The sequence below is a fragment of the Triturus cristatus genome, chromosome 5_2 (assembly GCF_964204655.1).
Source record: "Triturus cristatus chromosome 5_2, aTriCri1.1, whole genome shotgun sequence".
Lineage (NCBI taxonomy): Eukaryota > Metazoa > Chordata > Amphibia > Caudata > Salamandridae > Triturus > Triturus cristatus.
Window position 1 is genome coordinate 573,976,651 of NC_140588.1, and position 15,479 is coordinate 573,992,129.

The 15,479-nt window shown below is 53.2% G+C and overlaps 3 non-coding genes across 3 annotated transcripts; all 3 read right to left on the minus strand.

The window, feature by feature from the left end:
* Positions 1–929: 929 nt before the first annotated feature.
* Positions 930–1,001, minus strand: TRNAE-CUC (transfer RNA glutamic acid (anticodon CUC)). The gene has a single exon. It is a non-coding gene; the product is annotated as a tRNA-Glu (tRNA).
* Positions 1,002–14,247: 13,246 nt separating this feature from the next.
* On the minus strand, positions 14,248–14,319 carry TRNAE-CUC (transfer RNA glutamic acid (anticodon CUC)). The gene has a single exon. It is a non-coding gene; the product is annotated as a tRNA-Glu (tRNA).
* A 630-nt stretch (positions 14,320–14,949) lies between these two features.
* TRNAE-UUC (transfer RNA glutamic acid (anticodon UUC)) lies at positions 14,950–15,021 on the minus strand. The gene has a single exon. It is a non-coding gene; the product is annotated as a tRNA-Glu (tRNA).
* Positions 15,022–15,479: the final 458 nt, after the last annotated feature.

The following is a 15,479-nucleotide window of genomic DNA, read 5'->3' on the forward strand; positions in this document are numbered from 1 at the left end:
GGAGAAATACACCTCCTATGTCTTTTCCCACTGAAGGGAGCAGGAGGAAGTACTTGCTTCCTGTGGAACATGGGCCTGCCACTGGAATTTGTTAACCCGCCTCTTGCGGATTTCTCCCCTTTCTTTGATTTACACCTGCAGGCTCTCCCTTGCCATCGGAGCAGGATCTGCTGATGCAGGCCCGGCTGGATCAAATGTGCAAAGGCTTGTCCCCAGGCCTCGGGAAAAAATTGAGCAGAGATTCCCGCCTCCGCCTCCTCTTGCCTTCCGAACGGGCTTCCAAACGGGCAATGCCCTGACGGGTCCCCCACGCCCCATCCTGCCCATGCCCACACCCCTGTATATGAGGGTGACCCATGTCCCTCACCCTCCATGCTCCAACGGAAGACACGTGTGTCCTGAGGGGAGCGCCAGACAGGCATTTCTCCGGCCAGGCAGACCCCTGCAGCCCCCGTTAAGCTCCAAAGCCTGTACATTCCCAAGATGCCACTGGTCACTGTGCAAATCAGACAGCCCTGGCCACACCGTCTCCGCCGCTGGGCTCTGCTGCTTTCGGTACGTGCAGCTCAGCTTTTTCTTACCCTGAACCAGATTTCCGTTTCAGCAAAAAGGTGGGTTGCAGTGGGTCCGGGATGCCATTTGGAGACAAAGCCTGCGGCCCTGTCAAAGATGACTTCCTGCCGCACACCATGTGGTCAGAAGCCTACGAAAAGAAGCGCACCTCGGAATACAGAATCTCACTTCCTCAAGAGCCTTGCACAAGAGATTTTCCTCCCACCGAGGAAAGCAACTCAAAGGGAACCTTGCGAAAATCAAATTAGGAGCCATATTGCGGGATGCTAGGCAAACTGTATGTCAGAAAAGCAAATTCATTTTGAGAAGCCCTGACCTGAGGGAAGGAAAAGCGTTCAAGGGCAGAAGAAGGACTGTTCCCTGACCGGGAATCGAACCCGGGCCGCGGCGGTGAGAGCGCCGAATCCTAACCACTAGACCACCAGGGAACCCACAACCATACAGCAAAAGTTCCTACACTGCTCTCCTAGTGACAAAGCTCATGGGGGCTGAAAGCATATTTTATTCTACAGCGAATATGAATCAGAACTTGAAAAAACACTCATGATTCCACCAGACTGTTTGTCACTTCCAAGCACAGGCCATCCCCTCCCCCGTGCTACTGAACCGACGAATTCCTGTACAATCGGGATCCCCGGGAAATCACAAGAGGGACACCTAGTGGCCGCTGATAGCTCAAAGACAGCTGGTACACCTTCTCACACCTACCTCGTTATTCAGCTTGCTGGAAGAATACATTGCGAATGACCGATTCAAGAGTGCAAGGGAGAAGAGTGCTCCAAAGTAGATGTATACATCGCAGCCGGGTTTTCCAGCAATTTACTTTTCTGATGAGCTGGTACTGCACTTTACGCCCACATAGAGCACCTGACTGGGTGGGGGACTGCGTGCGCATGAAGGTGGCTGAGGGCAATGGGAGCAAAGCAACCTGGGACACAGGGGACCCAGCCCCTTTCCTCTGCTTTCGTCTATAGGTCGGGGTGCCTTTTTAAGGACCTTCGATTAAAAAAAGCTGAGCTGCGTGGACAAATTACGCACGTCTACGTCTTAGAGGGATCTTCCCTGACCGCGAATCAAACCCGGGCCGCGGCGGTGAAAGCGCCGAATCCTAGCCACTAGACCACCAGGGAGGAGATGCTCTTGTGAGCCTGCCTTGCTCACTTCCTTATTGTGACTAAGCTAACTCCACTGTATAGAATGCCCATAAAGTACGAGTGGGGAAAAGTTAGGTGTCACACAGTGTGTTTGTCATAAGCAATTACCTTTATCCTCCTGCAAAAGCCTTTTTACTCTGCAATCACCTCTTGCTGGACAGCCTGCGCTGGAGCAGCCAGCATGAAAAGGGAGCTGAGTAAGGCAGGGCCTTGGGTCTCACCAGGGTGGCCGAGTGATTAAGGCGTTGGACTTAAGATCCAATGGACAGTTGTCCGCATGGGTTCGAGCCCCATCCCTGGTATGGGTTTTCAGCGGGTGTGTAGGAACTTGCAGATGCTTTTGGAAAGCATTTTCCTCTGCCCTCCTCACCCTCCCAGTGCCCTTCCTTAACAGTCCCAATTCACGTCCCAGCTGTGGGGTCTGCTGCTACTCTGCACTTAGCATGGATGCTTCCCAAAGCAATGCAGTGCCACCTACGCAGAGCCCCTGCTTGGAGAAATACACCTCCTAAGTCTTTTCCCACTGAAGGGAGCAGGAGGAAGTACTTGCTTCCTGTGGAACATGGGCCTGCCACTGGAATTTGTTAACCCGCCTCTTGCGGATTTCTCCCCTTTCTTTGATTTACACCTGCAGGCTCTCCCTTGCCATCGGAGCAGGATCTGCTGATGCAGGCCCGGCTGTATCAAATGTGCAAAGGCTTGTCCCCAGGCCTCGGGAAAAAATTGAGCAGAGATTCCCGCCTCCGCCTCCTCTTGCCTTCCGAACGGGCTTCCAAACGGGCAATGCCCTGATGGGTCCCCCACGCCCCATCCTGCCCATGCCCACACCCCTGTATATGATGGTGACCCATGTCCCTCACCCTCCATGCTCGAACGGAAGACACGTGTGTCCTGAGGGGAGCGCCAGACAGGCATTTCTCCGGCCAGGCAGACCCCTGCAGCCCCCGTTAAGCTCCAAAGCCTGTACATTCCCAAGATGCCACTGGTCACTATGCAAATCAGACAGCCCTGGCCACACCCTCTCCGCCGCTGGGCTCTGCTGCTTTCGGTACGTGCAGCTCAGCTTTTTCTTACCCTGAACCAGACTTCCGTTTCAGCAAAAAGGTGGGTTGCAGTGGGTCCGGGATGCCATTTGGAGACAAAGCCTGCGGCCCTGTCAAAGATGACTTCCTGCCGCACACCATGTGGTCAGAAGCCTACGAAAAGAAGCGCACCTCGGAATACAGAATCTCACTTCCTCAAAAGCCTTGCACAAGAGATTTTCCTCCCACCGAGGAAAGCAACTCAAAGGGAACCTTGCGAAAATCAAATTAGGAGCCATATTGTAGGATGCTAGGCAAACTGTATGTCAGAAAAGCAAATTCATTTTGAGAAGCCCTGACCTGCGGGAAGGAAAAGCGTTCAAGGGCAGAAGAAGGACTGTTTCCTGACCGGGAATCGAACCCGGGCCGCGGCGGTGAGAGCGCCGAATCCTAACCACTAGACCACCAGGGAACCCACAGCCATACAGCAAAAGTTCCTACACTGCTCTCCTAGTGACAAAGCTCATGGGGGCTGAAAGCATATTTTATTCTACAGCGAATATGGATCAGAACTTGAAAAAACACTCATGATTCCACCAGACTGTTTGTCACTTCCAAGCACAGGCCATCCCCTCCCCCGTGCTACTGAACCGACGAATTCCTGTACAATCAGGATCCCCGGGAAATCACAAGAGGGACACCTAGTGGCCGCTGATAGCTCAAAGACAGCTGGTACAACTTCTCACACCTACCTCGTTATTCAGCTTGCTGGAAGAATACATTGCGAATGACCGATTCAAGAGTGCAAGGGAGAAGAGTGCTCCAAAGTAGATGTATACATCGCAGCCGGGTTTTCCAGCAATTTACCTTTCTGATGAGCTGGTACTGCACTTTACGCCCACATAGAGCACCTGACTGGGTGGGGGACTGCGTGCGCATGAAGGTGGCTGAGGGCAATGGGAGCAAAGCAACCTGGGACACAGGGGACCCAGCCCCTTTCCTCTGCTTTCGTCTATAGGTCGGGGTGCCTTTTAAGGACCTTCGATTAAAAAAAGCTGAGCTGCGTGGACAAATTACGCACGTCTACGTCTTAGAGGGATCTTCCCTGACCGGGATTTGAACCCGGGCCGCGGCGGTGAAAGCGCCGAATCCTAGCCACTAGACCACCAGGGAGGAGATGCTCTTGTGAGCCTGCCTTGCTCACTTCCTTATTGTGACTAAGCTAACTCCACTGTATAGATTGCCCATAAAGTACGAGTGTGGAAAAGTTAGGTGTCACACAGTGTGTTTGTCATAAGCAATTACCTTTATCCTCCTGCAAAAGCCTTTTTACTCTGCAATCACCTCTTGCTGGACAGCCTGCGCTGGAGCAGCCAGCATGAAAAGGGAGCTGAGTAAGGCAGGGCCTAGGGTCTCACCAGGGTGGCCGAGTGGTTAAGGCATTGGACTTAAGATCCAATGGACAGTTGTCCGCATGGGTTCGAGCCCCATCCCTGGTATGGGTTTTCAGCGGGTGTGTAGGAACTTGCAGATGCTTTCGTAAAGCATTTTCCTCTGCCCTCCTCACCCTCCCAGTGCCCTTCCTTAACAGTCCCAATTCACGTCTCAGCTGTGGGGTCTGCTGCTACTCTGCACTTAGCATAGATGCTTCCCAAAGCAATGCAGTGCCACCTACGCAGAGCCCCTGCTTAGAGAAATACACCTCCTATGTCTTTTCCCACTGAAGGGAGCAGGAGGAAGTACTTGCTTCCTGGGGAACATGGGCCTGCCACTGGAATTTGTTAACCCGCCTCTTGCGGATTTCTCCCCTTTCTTTGATTTACACCTGCAGGCTCTCCCTTGCCATCGGAGCAGGATCTGCTGATGCAGGCCCGGCTGGATCAAATGTGCAAAGGCTTGTCCCCAGGCCTCGGGAAAAAATTGAGCAGAGATTCCCGCCTCCGCCTCCTCTTGCCTTCCGAACGGGCTTCCAAACGGGCAATGCCCTGACGGGTCCCCCACGCCCCATCCTGCCCATGCCCACACCCCTGTATATGAGGGTGACCCATGTCCCTCACCCTCCATGCTCGAACGGAAGACACGTGTGTCCTGAGGGGAGCGCCAGACAGGCATTTCTCCGGCCAGGCAGACCCCTGCAGCCCCCGTTAAGCTCCAAAGCCTGTACATTCCCAAGATGCCACTGGTCACTATGCAAATCAGACAGCCCTGGCCACACCCTCTCCGCCGCTGGGCTCTGCTGCTTTCGGTACGTGCAGCTCAGCTTTTTCTTACCCTGAACGAGACTTCCGTTTCAGCAAAAAGGTGGGTTGCAGTGGGTCCGGGATGCCATTTGGAGACAAAGCCTGCGGCCCTGTCAAAGATGACTTCCTGCCGCACACCATGTGGTCAGAAGCCTACGAAAAGAAGCGCACCTCGGAATACAGAATCTCACTTCCTCAAGAGCCTTGCACAAGAGATTTTCCTCCCGCCGAGGAAAGCAACTCAAAGGGAACCTTGCGAAAATCAAATTAGGAGCCAGATTGCGGGATGCTAGGCAAATTGTTTGTCAGAAAAGCAAATTCATTTTGAGAAGCCCTGACCTGCGGGAAGGAAAAGCGTTCAAGGGGAGAAGAAGGACTGTTCCCTGACCGGGAATCGAACCCAGGCCGCGTTGGTGAGAGCGCCGAATCCTAACCACTAGACCACCAGGGAACCCACAGCCATACAGCAAAAGTTCCTACACTGCTCTCCTAGTGACAAAGCTCATGGGGGCTGAAAGCATATTTTATTCTACAGCGAATATGAATCAGAACTTGAAAAAACACTCATGATTCCACCAGACTGTTTGTCACTTCCAAGCACAGGCCATCCCCTCCCCCGTGCTACTGAACCGACGAATTCCTGTACAATCGGGATCCCCGGGAAATCACAAGAGGGACACCTAGTGGCCGCTGATAGCTCAAAGACAGCTGGTACACCTTCTCACACCTACCTCGTTATTCAGCTTGCTGGAAGAATACATTGCGAATGACCGATTCAAGAGTGCAAGGGAGAAGATTGCTCCAAAGTAGATGTATACATCGCAGCCGGGTTTTCCAGCAATTTACTTTTCTGATGAGCTGGTACTGCACTTTACGCCCACATAGAGCACCTGACTGGGTGGGGGACTGCGTGCGCATGAAGGTGGCTGAGGGCAATGGGAGCAAAGCAACCTGGGACACAGGGGACCCAGCCCCTTTCCTCTGCTTTCGTCTATAGGTCGGGGTGCCTTTTTAAGGACCTTCGATTAAAAAAAGCTGAGCTGCGTGGACAAATTACACACGTCTACGTCTTAGAGGGATCTTCCCTGACCGCGAATCAAACCCGGGCCGCGGCGGTGAAAGCGCCGAATCCTTGCCACTAGACCACCAGGGAGGAGATGCTCTTGTGAGCCTGCCTTGCTCACTTCCTTATTGTGACTAAGCTAACTCCACTGTATAGATTGCCCATAAAGTACGAGTGGGGAAAAGTTAGGTGTCACACAGTGTGTTTGTCATAAGCAATTACCTTTATCCTCCTGCAAAAGCCTTTTTACTCTGCAATCACCTCTTGCTGGACAGCGTGCGCTGGAGCAGCCAGCATGAAAAGGGAGCTGAGTAAGGCAGGGCCTAGGGTCTCACCAGGGTGGCCGAGTGGTTAAGGCGTTGGACTTAAGATCCAATGGACAGTTGTCCGCATGGGTTCGAGCCCCATCCCTGGTATGGGTTTTCAGCGGGTGTGTAGGAACTTGCAGATGCTTTTGTAAAGCATTTTCCTCTGCCCTCCTCACCCTCCCAGTGCCCTTCCTTAACAGTCCCAATTCACGTCTCAGCTGTGGGGTCTGCTGCTACTCTGCACTTAGCATGGATGCTTCCCAAAGCAATGCAGTGCCACCTACGCAGAGCCCCTGCTTGGAGAAATACACCTCCTATGTCTTTTCCCACTGAAGGGAGCAGGAGGAAGTACTTGCTTCCTGTGGAACTTGGGCCTGCCACTTGAATTTGTTAACCCGCCTCTTGCGGATCTCTCCCCTTTCTTTGATTTACACCTGCAGGCTCTCCCTTGCCATCGGAGCAGGATCTGCTGATGCAGGCCCGGCTGTATCAAATGTGCAAAGGCTTGTCCCCAGGCCTCGGGAAAAAATTGAGCAGAGATTCCCGCCTCCGCCTCCTCTTGCCTTCCGAACGGGCTTCCAAACGGGCAATGCCCTGATGGGTCCCCCACGCCCCATCCTGCCCATGCCCACACCCCTGTATATGATGGTGACCCATGTCCCTCACCCTCCATGCTCGAACGGAAGACACGTGTGTCCTGAGGGGAGCGCCAGACAGGCATTTCTCCGGCCAGGCAGACCCCTGCAGCCCCCGTTAAGCTCCAAAGCCTGTACATTCCCAAGATGCCACTGGTCACTATGCAAATCAGACAGCCCTGGCCACACCCTCTCCGCCGCTGGGCTCTGCTGCTTTCGGTACGTGCAGCTCAGCTTTTTCTTACCCTGAACCAGACTTCCGTTTCAGCAAAAAGGTGGGTTGCAGTGGGTCCGGGATGCCATTTGGAGACAAAGCCTGCGGCCCTGTCAAAGATGACTTCCTGCCGCACACCATGTGGTCAGAAGCCTACGAAAAGAAGCGCACCTCAGAATACAGAATCTCACTTCCTCAAGAGCCTTGCACAAGAGATTTTCCTCCCGCCAAGGAAAGCAACTCAAAGGGAACCTTGCGAAAATCAAATTAGGAGCCATATTGCGGGATGCTAGGCAAACTGTTTGTCAGAAAAGCAAATTCATTTTGAGAAGCCCTGACCTGCGGGAAGGAAAAGCGTTCAAGGGCAGAAGAAGGACTGTTCCCTGACCGGGAATCGAACCCAGGCCGCGGTGGTGAGAGCACCGAATCCTAACCACTAGACCACCAGGGAACCCACAGCCATACAGCAAAAGTTCCTACACTGCTCTCCTAGTGACAAAGCTCATGGGGGCTGAAAGCATATTTTATTCTACAGCGAATATGAATCAGAACTTGAAAAAACACTCATGATTCCACCAGACTGTTTGTCACTTCCAAGCACAGGCCATCCCCTCCCCCGTGCTACTGAACCGACGAATTCCTGTACAATCGGGATCCCCGGGAAATCACAAGAGGGACACCTAGTGGCCGCTGATAGCTCAAAGACAGCTGGTACACCTTCTCACACCTACCTCGTTATTCAGCTTGCTGGAAGAATACATTGCGAATGACCGATTCAAGAGTGCAAGGGAGAAGATTGCTCCAAAGTAGATGTATACATCGCAGCCGGGTTTTCCAGCAATTTACTTTTCTGATGAGCTGGTACTGCACTTTACGCCCACATAGAGCACCTGACTGGGTGGGGGACTGCGTGCGCATGAAGGTGGCTGAGGGCAATGGGAGCAAAGCAACCTGGGACACAGGGGACCCAGCCCCTTTCCTCTGCTTTCGTCTATAGGTCGGGGTGCCTTTTTAAGGACCTTCGATTAAAAAAAGCTGAGCTGCGTGGACAAATTACGCACGTCTACGTCTTAGAGGGATCTTCCCTGACCGCGAATCAAACCCGGGCCGCGGCGGTGAAAGCGCCGAATCCTAGCCACTAGACCACCAGGGAGGAGATGCTCTTGTGAGCCTGCCTTGCTCACTTCCTTATTGTGACTAAGCTAACTCCACTGTATAGATTGCTCATAAAGTACGAGTGGGGAAAAGTTAGGTGTCACACAGTGTGTTTGTCATAAGCAATTACCTTTATCCTCCTGCAAAAGTCTTTTTACTCTGCAATCACCTCTTGCTGGACAGCCTGCGCTGGAGCAGCCAGCATGAAAAGGGAGCTGAGTAAGGCAGGGCCTAGGGTCTCACCAGGGTGGCCGAGTGGTTAAGGTGTTGGACTTAAGATCCAATGGACAGTTGTCCGCATGGGTTCGAGCCCCATCCCTGGTATGGGTTTTCAGCGGGTGTGTAGGAACTTGCAGATGCTTTTGTAAAGCATTTTCCTCTGCCCTCCTCACCCTCCCAGTGCCCTTCCTTAACAGTCCCAATTCACGTCTCAGCTGTGGGGTCTGCTGCTACTCTGCACTTAGCATGGATGCTTCCCAAAGCAATGCAGTGCCACCTACGCAGAGCCCCTGCTTGGAGAAATACACCTCCTATGTCTTTTCCCACTGAAGGGAGCAGGAGGAAGTACTTGCTTCCTGTGGAACATGGGCCTGCCACTGGAATTTGTTAACCCGCCTCTTGCGGATTTCTCCCCTTTCTTTGATTTACACCTGCAGGCTCTCCCTTGCCATCGGAGCAGGATCTGCTGATGCAGGCCCGGCTGGATCAAATGTGCAAAGGCTTGTCCCCAGGCCTCGGGAAAAAATTGAGCAGAGATTCCCGCCTCCGCCTCCTCTTGCCTTCCGAACGGGCTTCCAAACGGGCAATGCCCTGACGGGTCCCCCACGCCCCATCCTGCCCATGCCCACACCCCTGTATATGAGGGTGACCCATGTCCCTCACCCTCCATGCTCCAACGGAAGACACGTGTGTCCTGAGGGGAGCGCCAGACAGGCATTTCTCCGGCCAGGCAGACCCCTGCAGCCCCCGTTAAGCTCCAAAGCCTGTACATTCCCAAGATGCCACTGGTCACTGTGCAAATCAGACAGCCCTGGCCACACCGTCTCCGCCGCTGGGCTCTGCTGCTTTCGGTACGTGCAGCTCAGCTTTTTCTTACCCTGAACCAGACTTCCGTTTCAGCAAAAAGGTGGGTTGCAGTGGGTCCGGGATGCCATTTGGAGACAAAGCCTGCGGCCCTGTCAAAGATGACTTCCTGCCGCACACCATGTGGTCAGAAGCCTACGAAAAGAAGCGCACCTCGGAATACAGAATCTCACTTCCTCAAGAGCCTTGCACAAGAGATTTTCCTCCCACCGAGGAAAGCAACTCAAAGGGAACCTTGCGAAAATCAAATTAGGAGCCATATTGCGGGATGCTAGGCAAACTGTATGTCAGAAAAGCAAATTCATTTTGAGAAGCCCTGACCTGAGGGAAGGAAAAGCGTTCAAGGGCAGAAGAAGGACTGTTCCCTGACCGGGAATCAAACCCGGGCCGCGGCGGTGAGAGCGCCGAATCCTAACCACTAGACCACCAGGGAACCCACAACCATACAGCAAAAGTTCCTACACTGCTCTCCTAGTGACAAAGCTCATGGGGGCTGAAAGCATATTTTATTCTACAGCGAATATGAATCAGAACTTGAAAAAACACTCATGATTCCACCAGACTGTTTGTCACTTCCAAGCACAGGCCATCCCCTCCCCCGTGCTACTGAACCGACGAATTCCTGTACAATCGGGATCCCCGGGAAATCACAAGAGGGACACCTAGTGGCCGCTGATAGCTCAAAGACAGCTGGTACACCTTCTCACACCTACCTCGTTATTCAGCTTGCTGGAAGAATACATTGCGAATGACCGATTCAAGAGTGCAAGGGAGAAGAGTGCTCCAAAGTAGATGTATACATCGCAGCCGGGTTTTCCAGCAATTTACTTTTCTGATGAGCTGGTACTGCACTTTACGCCCACATAGAGCACCTGACTGGGTGGGGGACTGCGTGCGCATGAAGGTGGCTGAGGGCAATGGGAGCAAAGCAACCTGGGACACAGGGGACCCAGCCCCTTTCCTCTGCTTTCGTCTATAGGTCGGGGTGCCTTTTTAAGGACCTTCGATTAAAAAAAGCTGAGCTGCGTGGACAAATTACGCACGTCTACGTCTTAGAGGGATCTTCCCTGACCGCGAATCAAACCCGGGCCGCGGCGGTGAAAGCGCCGAATCCTAGCCACTAGACCACCAGGGAGGAGATGCTCTTGTGAGCCTGCCTTGCTCACTTCCTTATTGTGACTAAGCTAACTCCACTGTATAGAATGCCCATAAAGTACGAGTGGGGAAAAGTTAGGTGTCACACAGTGTGTTTGTCATAAGCAATTACCTTTATCCTCCTGCAAAAGCCTTTTTACTCTGCAATCACCTCTTGCTGGACAGCCTGCGCTGGAGCAGCCAGCATGAAAAGGGAGCTGAGTAAGGCAGGGCCTTGGGTCTCACCAGGGTGGCCGAGTGATTAAGGCGTTGGACTTAAGATCCAATGGACAGTTGTCCGCATGGGTTCGAGCCCCATCCCTGGTATGGGTTTTCAGCGGGTGTGTAGGAACTTGCAGATGCTTTTGGAAAGCATTTTCCTCTGCCCTCCTCACCCTCCCAGTGCCCTTCCTTAACAGTCCCAATTCACGTCCCAGCTGTGGGGTCTGCTGCTACTCTGCACTTAGCATGGATGCTTCCCAAAGCAATGCAGTGCCACCTACGCAGAGCCCCTGCTTGGAGAAATACACCTCCTAAGTCTTTTCCCACTGAAGGGAGCAGGAGGAAGTACTTGCTTCCTGTGGAACATGGGCCTGCCACTGGAATTTGTTAACCCGCCTCTTGCGGATTTCTCCCCTTTCTTTGATTTACACCTGCAGGCTCTCCCTTGCCATCGGAGCAGGATCTGCTGATGCAGGCCCGGCTGTATCAAATGTGCAAAGGCTTGTCCCCAGGCCTCGGGAAAAAATTGAGCAGAGATTCCCGCCTCCGCCTCCTCTTGCCTTCCGAACGGGCTTCCAAACGGGCAATGCCCTGATGGGTCCCCCACGCCCCATCCTGCCCATGCCCACACCCCTGTATATGATGGTGACCCATGTCCCTCACCCTCCATGCTCGAACGGAAGACACGTGTGTCCTGAGGGGAGCGCCAGACAGGCATTTCTCCGGCCAGGCAGACCCCTGCAGCCCCCGTTAAGCTCCAAAGCCTGTACATTCCCAAGATGCCACTGGTCACTATGCAAATCAGACAGCCCTGGCCACACCCTCTCCGCCGCTGGGCTCTGCTGCTTTCGGTACGTGCAGCTCAGCTTTTTCTTACCCTGAACCAGACTTCCGTTTCAGCAAAAAGGTGGGTTGCAGTGGGTCCGGGATGCCATTTGGAGACAAAGCCTGCGGCCCTGTCAAAGATGACTTCCTGCCGCACACCATGTGGTCAGAAGCCTACGAAAAGAAGCGCACCTCGGAATACAGAATCTCACTTCCTCAAAAGCCTTGCACAAGAGATTTTCCTCCCACCGAGGAAAGCAACTCAAAGGGAACCTTGCGAAAATCAAATTAGGAGCCATATTGTAGGATGCTAGGCAAACTGTATGTCAGAAAAGCAAATTCATTTTGAGAAGCCCTGACCTGCGGGAAGGAAAAGCGTTCAAGGGCAGAAGAAGGACTGTTTCCTGACCGGGAATCGAACCCGGGCCGCGGCGGTGAGAGCGCCGAATCCTAACCACTAGACCACCAGGGAACCCACAGCCATACAGCAAAAGTTCCTACACTGCTCTCCTAGTGACAAAGCTCATGGGGGCTGAAAGCATATTTTATTCTACAGCGAATATGGATCAGAACTTGAAAAAACACTCATGATTCCACCAGACTGTTTGTCACTTCCAAGCACAGGCCATCCCCTCCCCCGTGCTACTGAACCGACGAATTCCTGTACAATCAGGATCCCCGGGAAATCACAAGAGGGACACCTAGTGGCCGCTGATAGCTCAAAGACAGCTGGTACAACTTCTCACACCTACCTCGTTATTCAGCTTGCTGGAAGAATACATTGCGAATGACCGATTCAAGAGTGCAAGGGAGAAGAGTGCTCCAAAGTAGATGTATACATCGCAGCCGGGTTTTCCAGCAATTTACCTTTCTGATGAGCTGGTACTGCACTTTACGCCCACATAGAGCACCTGACTGGGTGGGGGACTGCGTGCGCATGAAGGTGGCTGAGGGCAATGGGAGCAAAGCAACCTGGGACACAGGGGACCCAGCCCCTTTCCTCTGCTTTCGTCTATAGGTCGGGGTGCCTTTTAAGGACCTTCGATTAAAAAAAGCTGAGCTGCGTGGACAAATTACGCACGTCTACGTCTTAGAGGGATCTTCCCTGACCGGGATTTGAACCCGGGCCGCGGCGGTGAAAGCGCCGAATCCTAGCCACTAGACCACCAGGGAGGAGATGCTCTTGTGAGCCTGCCTTGCTCACTTCCTTATTGTGACTAAGCTAACTCCACTGTATAGATTGCCCATAAAGTACGAGTGTGGAAAAGTTAGGTGTCACACAGTGTGTTTGTCATAAGCAATTACCTTTATCCTCCTGCAAAAGCCTTTTTACTCTGCAATCACCTCTTGCTGGACAGCCTGCGCTGGAGCAGCCAGCATGAAAAGGGAGCTGAGTAAGGCAGGGCCTAGGGTCTCACCAGGGTGGCCGAGTGGTTAAGGCATTGGACTTAAGATCCAATGGACAGTTGTCCGCATGGGTTCGAGCCCCATCCCTGGTATGGGTTTTCAGCGGGTGTGTAGGAACTTGCAGATGCTTTCGTAAAGCATTTTCCTCTGCCCTCCTCACCCTCCCAGTGCCCTTCCTTAACAGTCCCAATTCACGTCTCAGCTGTGGGGTCTGCTGCTACTCTGCACTTAGCATAGATGCTTCCCAAAGCAATGCAGTGCCACCTACGCAGAGCCCCTGCTTAGAGAAATACACCTCCTATGTCTTTTCCCACTGAAGGGAGCAGGAGGAAGTACTTGCTTCCTGGGGAACATGGGCCTGCCACTGGAATTTGTTAACCCGCCTCTTGCGGATTTCTCCCCTTTCTTTGATTTACACCTGCAGGCTCTCCCTTGCCATCGGAGCAGGATCTGCTGATGCAGGCCCGGCTGGATCAAATGTGCAAAGGCTTGTCCCCAGGCCTCGGGAAAAAATTGAGCAGAGATTCCCGCCTCCGCCTCCTCTTGCCTTCCGAACGGGCTTCCAAACGGGCAATGCCCTGACGGGTCCCCCACACCCCATCCTGCCCATGCCCACACCCCTGTATATGAGGGTGACCCATGTCCCTCACCCTCCATGCTCGAACGGAAGACACGTGTGTCCTGAGGGGAGCGCCAGACAGGCATTTCTCCGGCCAGGCAGACCCCTGCAGCACCCGTTAGGCTCCAAAGCCTGTACATTCCCAAGATGCCACTGGCCACTATGCAAATCAGAGAGCCCTGGCCACACCCTCTCCGCCGCTGGGCTCTGCTGCTTTCGGTACGTGCAGCTCAGCTTTTTCTTACCCTGAACCAGACTTCCGTTTCAGCAAAAAGCTGGGTTGCAGTGGGTCCGGGATGCCATTTGGAGACAAAGCCTGCGGCCCTGTCAAAGATGACTTCCTGCCGCACACCATATGGTCAGAATCCTACGAAAAGAAGCGCACCTCGGAATACAGAATCTCACTTCCTCAAGAGCCTTGCACAAGAGATTTTCCTCCCGCCGAGGAAAGCAACTCAAAGGGAACCTTGCGAAAATCAGATTAGGAGCCAGATTGCGGGATGCTAGGCAAACTGTTTGTCAGAAAAGCAAATTCATTTTGAGAAGCCCTGACCTGCGGGAAGGAAAAGCATTCAAGGGCAGAAGAAGGACTGTTCCCTGACCGGGAATCGAACCCGGGCCGCGGCGGTGAGAGCGCCGAATCCTAACCACTAGACCACCAGGGAACCCACAGCCATACAGCAAAAGTTCCCACACTGCTCTCCTAGTGACAAAGCTCATGGGGGCTGAAAGCATATTTTATTCTACAGCGAATATGAATCAGAACTTGAAAAAACACTCATGATTCCACCAGACTGTTTGTCACTTCCAAGCACAGGCCATCCCCTCCCCCGTGCTACTGAACCGACGAATTCCTGTACAATCGGGATCCCCGGGAAATCACAAGAGGGACACCTAGTGGCCGCTGATAGCTCAAAGACAGCTGGTACACCTTCTCACACCTACCTCGTTATTCAGCTTGCTGGAAGAATACATTGCGAATGACCGATTCAAGAGTGCAAGGGAGAAGAGTGCTCCAAAGTAGATGTATACATCGCAGCCGGGTTTTCCAGCAATTTACCTTTCTGATGAGCTGGTACTGCACTTTACGCCCACATAGAGCACCTGACTGGGTGGGGGACTGCGTGCGCATGAAGGTGGCTGAGGGCAATGGGAGCAAAGCAACCTGGGACACAGGGGACCCAGCCCCTTTCCTCTGCTTTCGTCTATAGGTCGGGGTGCCTTTTTAAGGACCTTCGATTAAAAAAAGCTGAGCTGCGTGGACAAATTACGCACGTCTACGTCTTAGAGGGATCTTCCCTGACCGGGAATCGAACCCGGGCCGCGGCGGTGAAAGCGCCGAATCCTAGCCACTAGACCACCAGGGAGGAGATGCTCTTGTGAGCCTGCCTTGCTCACTTCCTTATTGTGACTAAGCTAACTCCACTGTATAGATTGCCCATAAAGTACGAGTGGGGAAAAGTTAGGTGTCACACAGTGTGTTTGTCATAAGCAATTACCTTTATCCTCCTGCAAAAGCCTTTTTACTCTGCAATCACCTCTTGCTGGACAGCCTGCGCTGGAGCAGCCAGCATGAAAAGGAAGCTGAGTAAGGCAGAGCCTAGGGTCTCACCAGGGTGGCCGAGTGGTTAAGGCGTTGGACTTAAGATCCAATGGACAGTTGTCCGCATGGGTTCGAGCCCCATCCCTGGTATGGGTTTTCAGCGGGTGTGTAGGAACTTGCAGATGCTTTTGTAAAGCATTTTCCTCTGCCCTCCTCACCCTCCCAGTGCCCTTCCTTAACAGTCCCAATTCACGTCTCAGCTGTGGGGTCTGCTGCTACTCT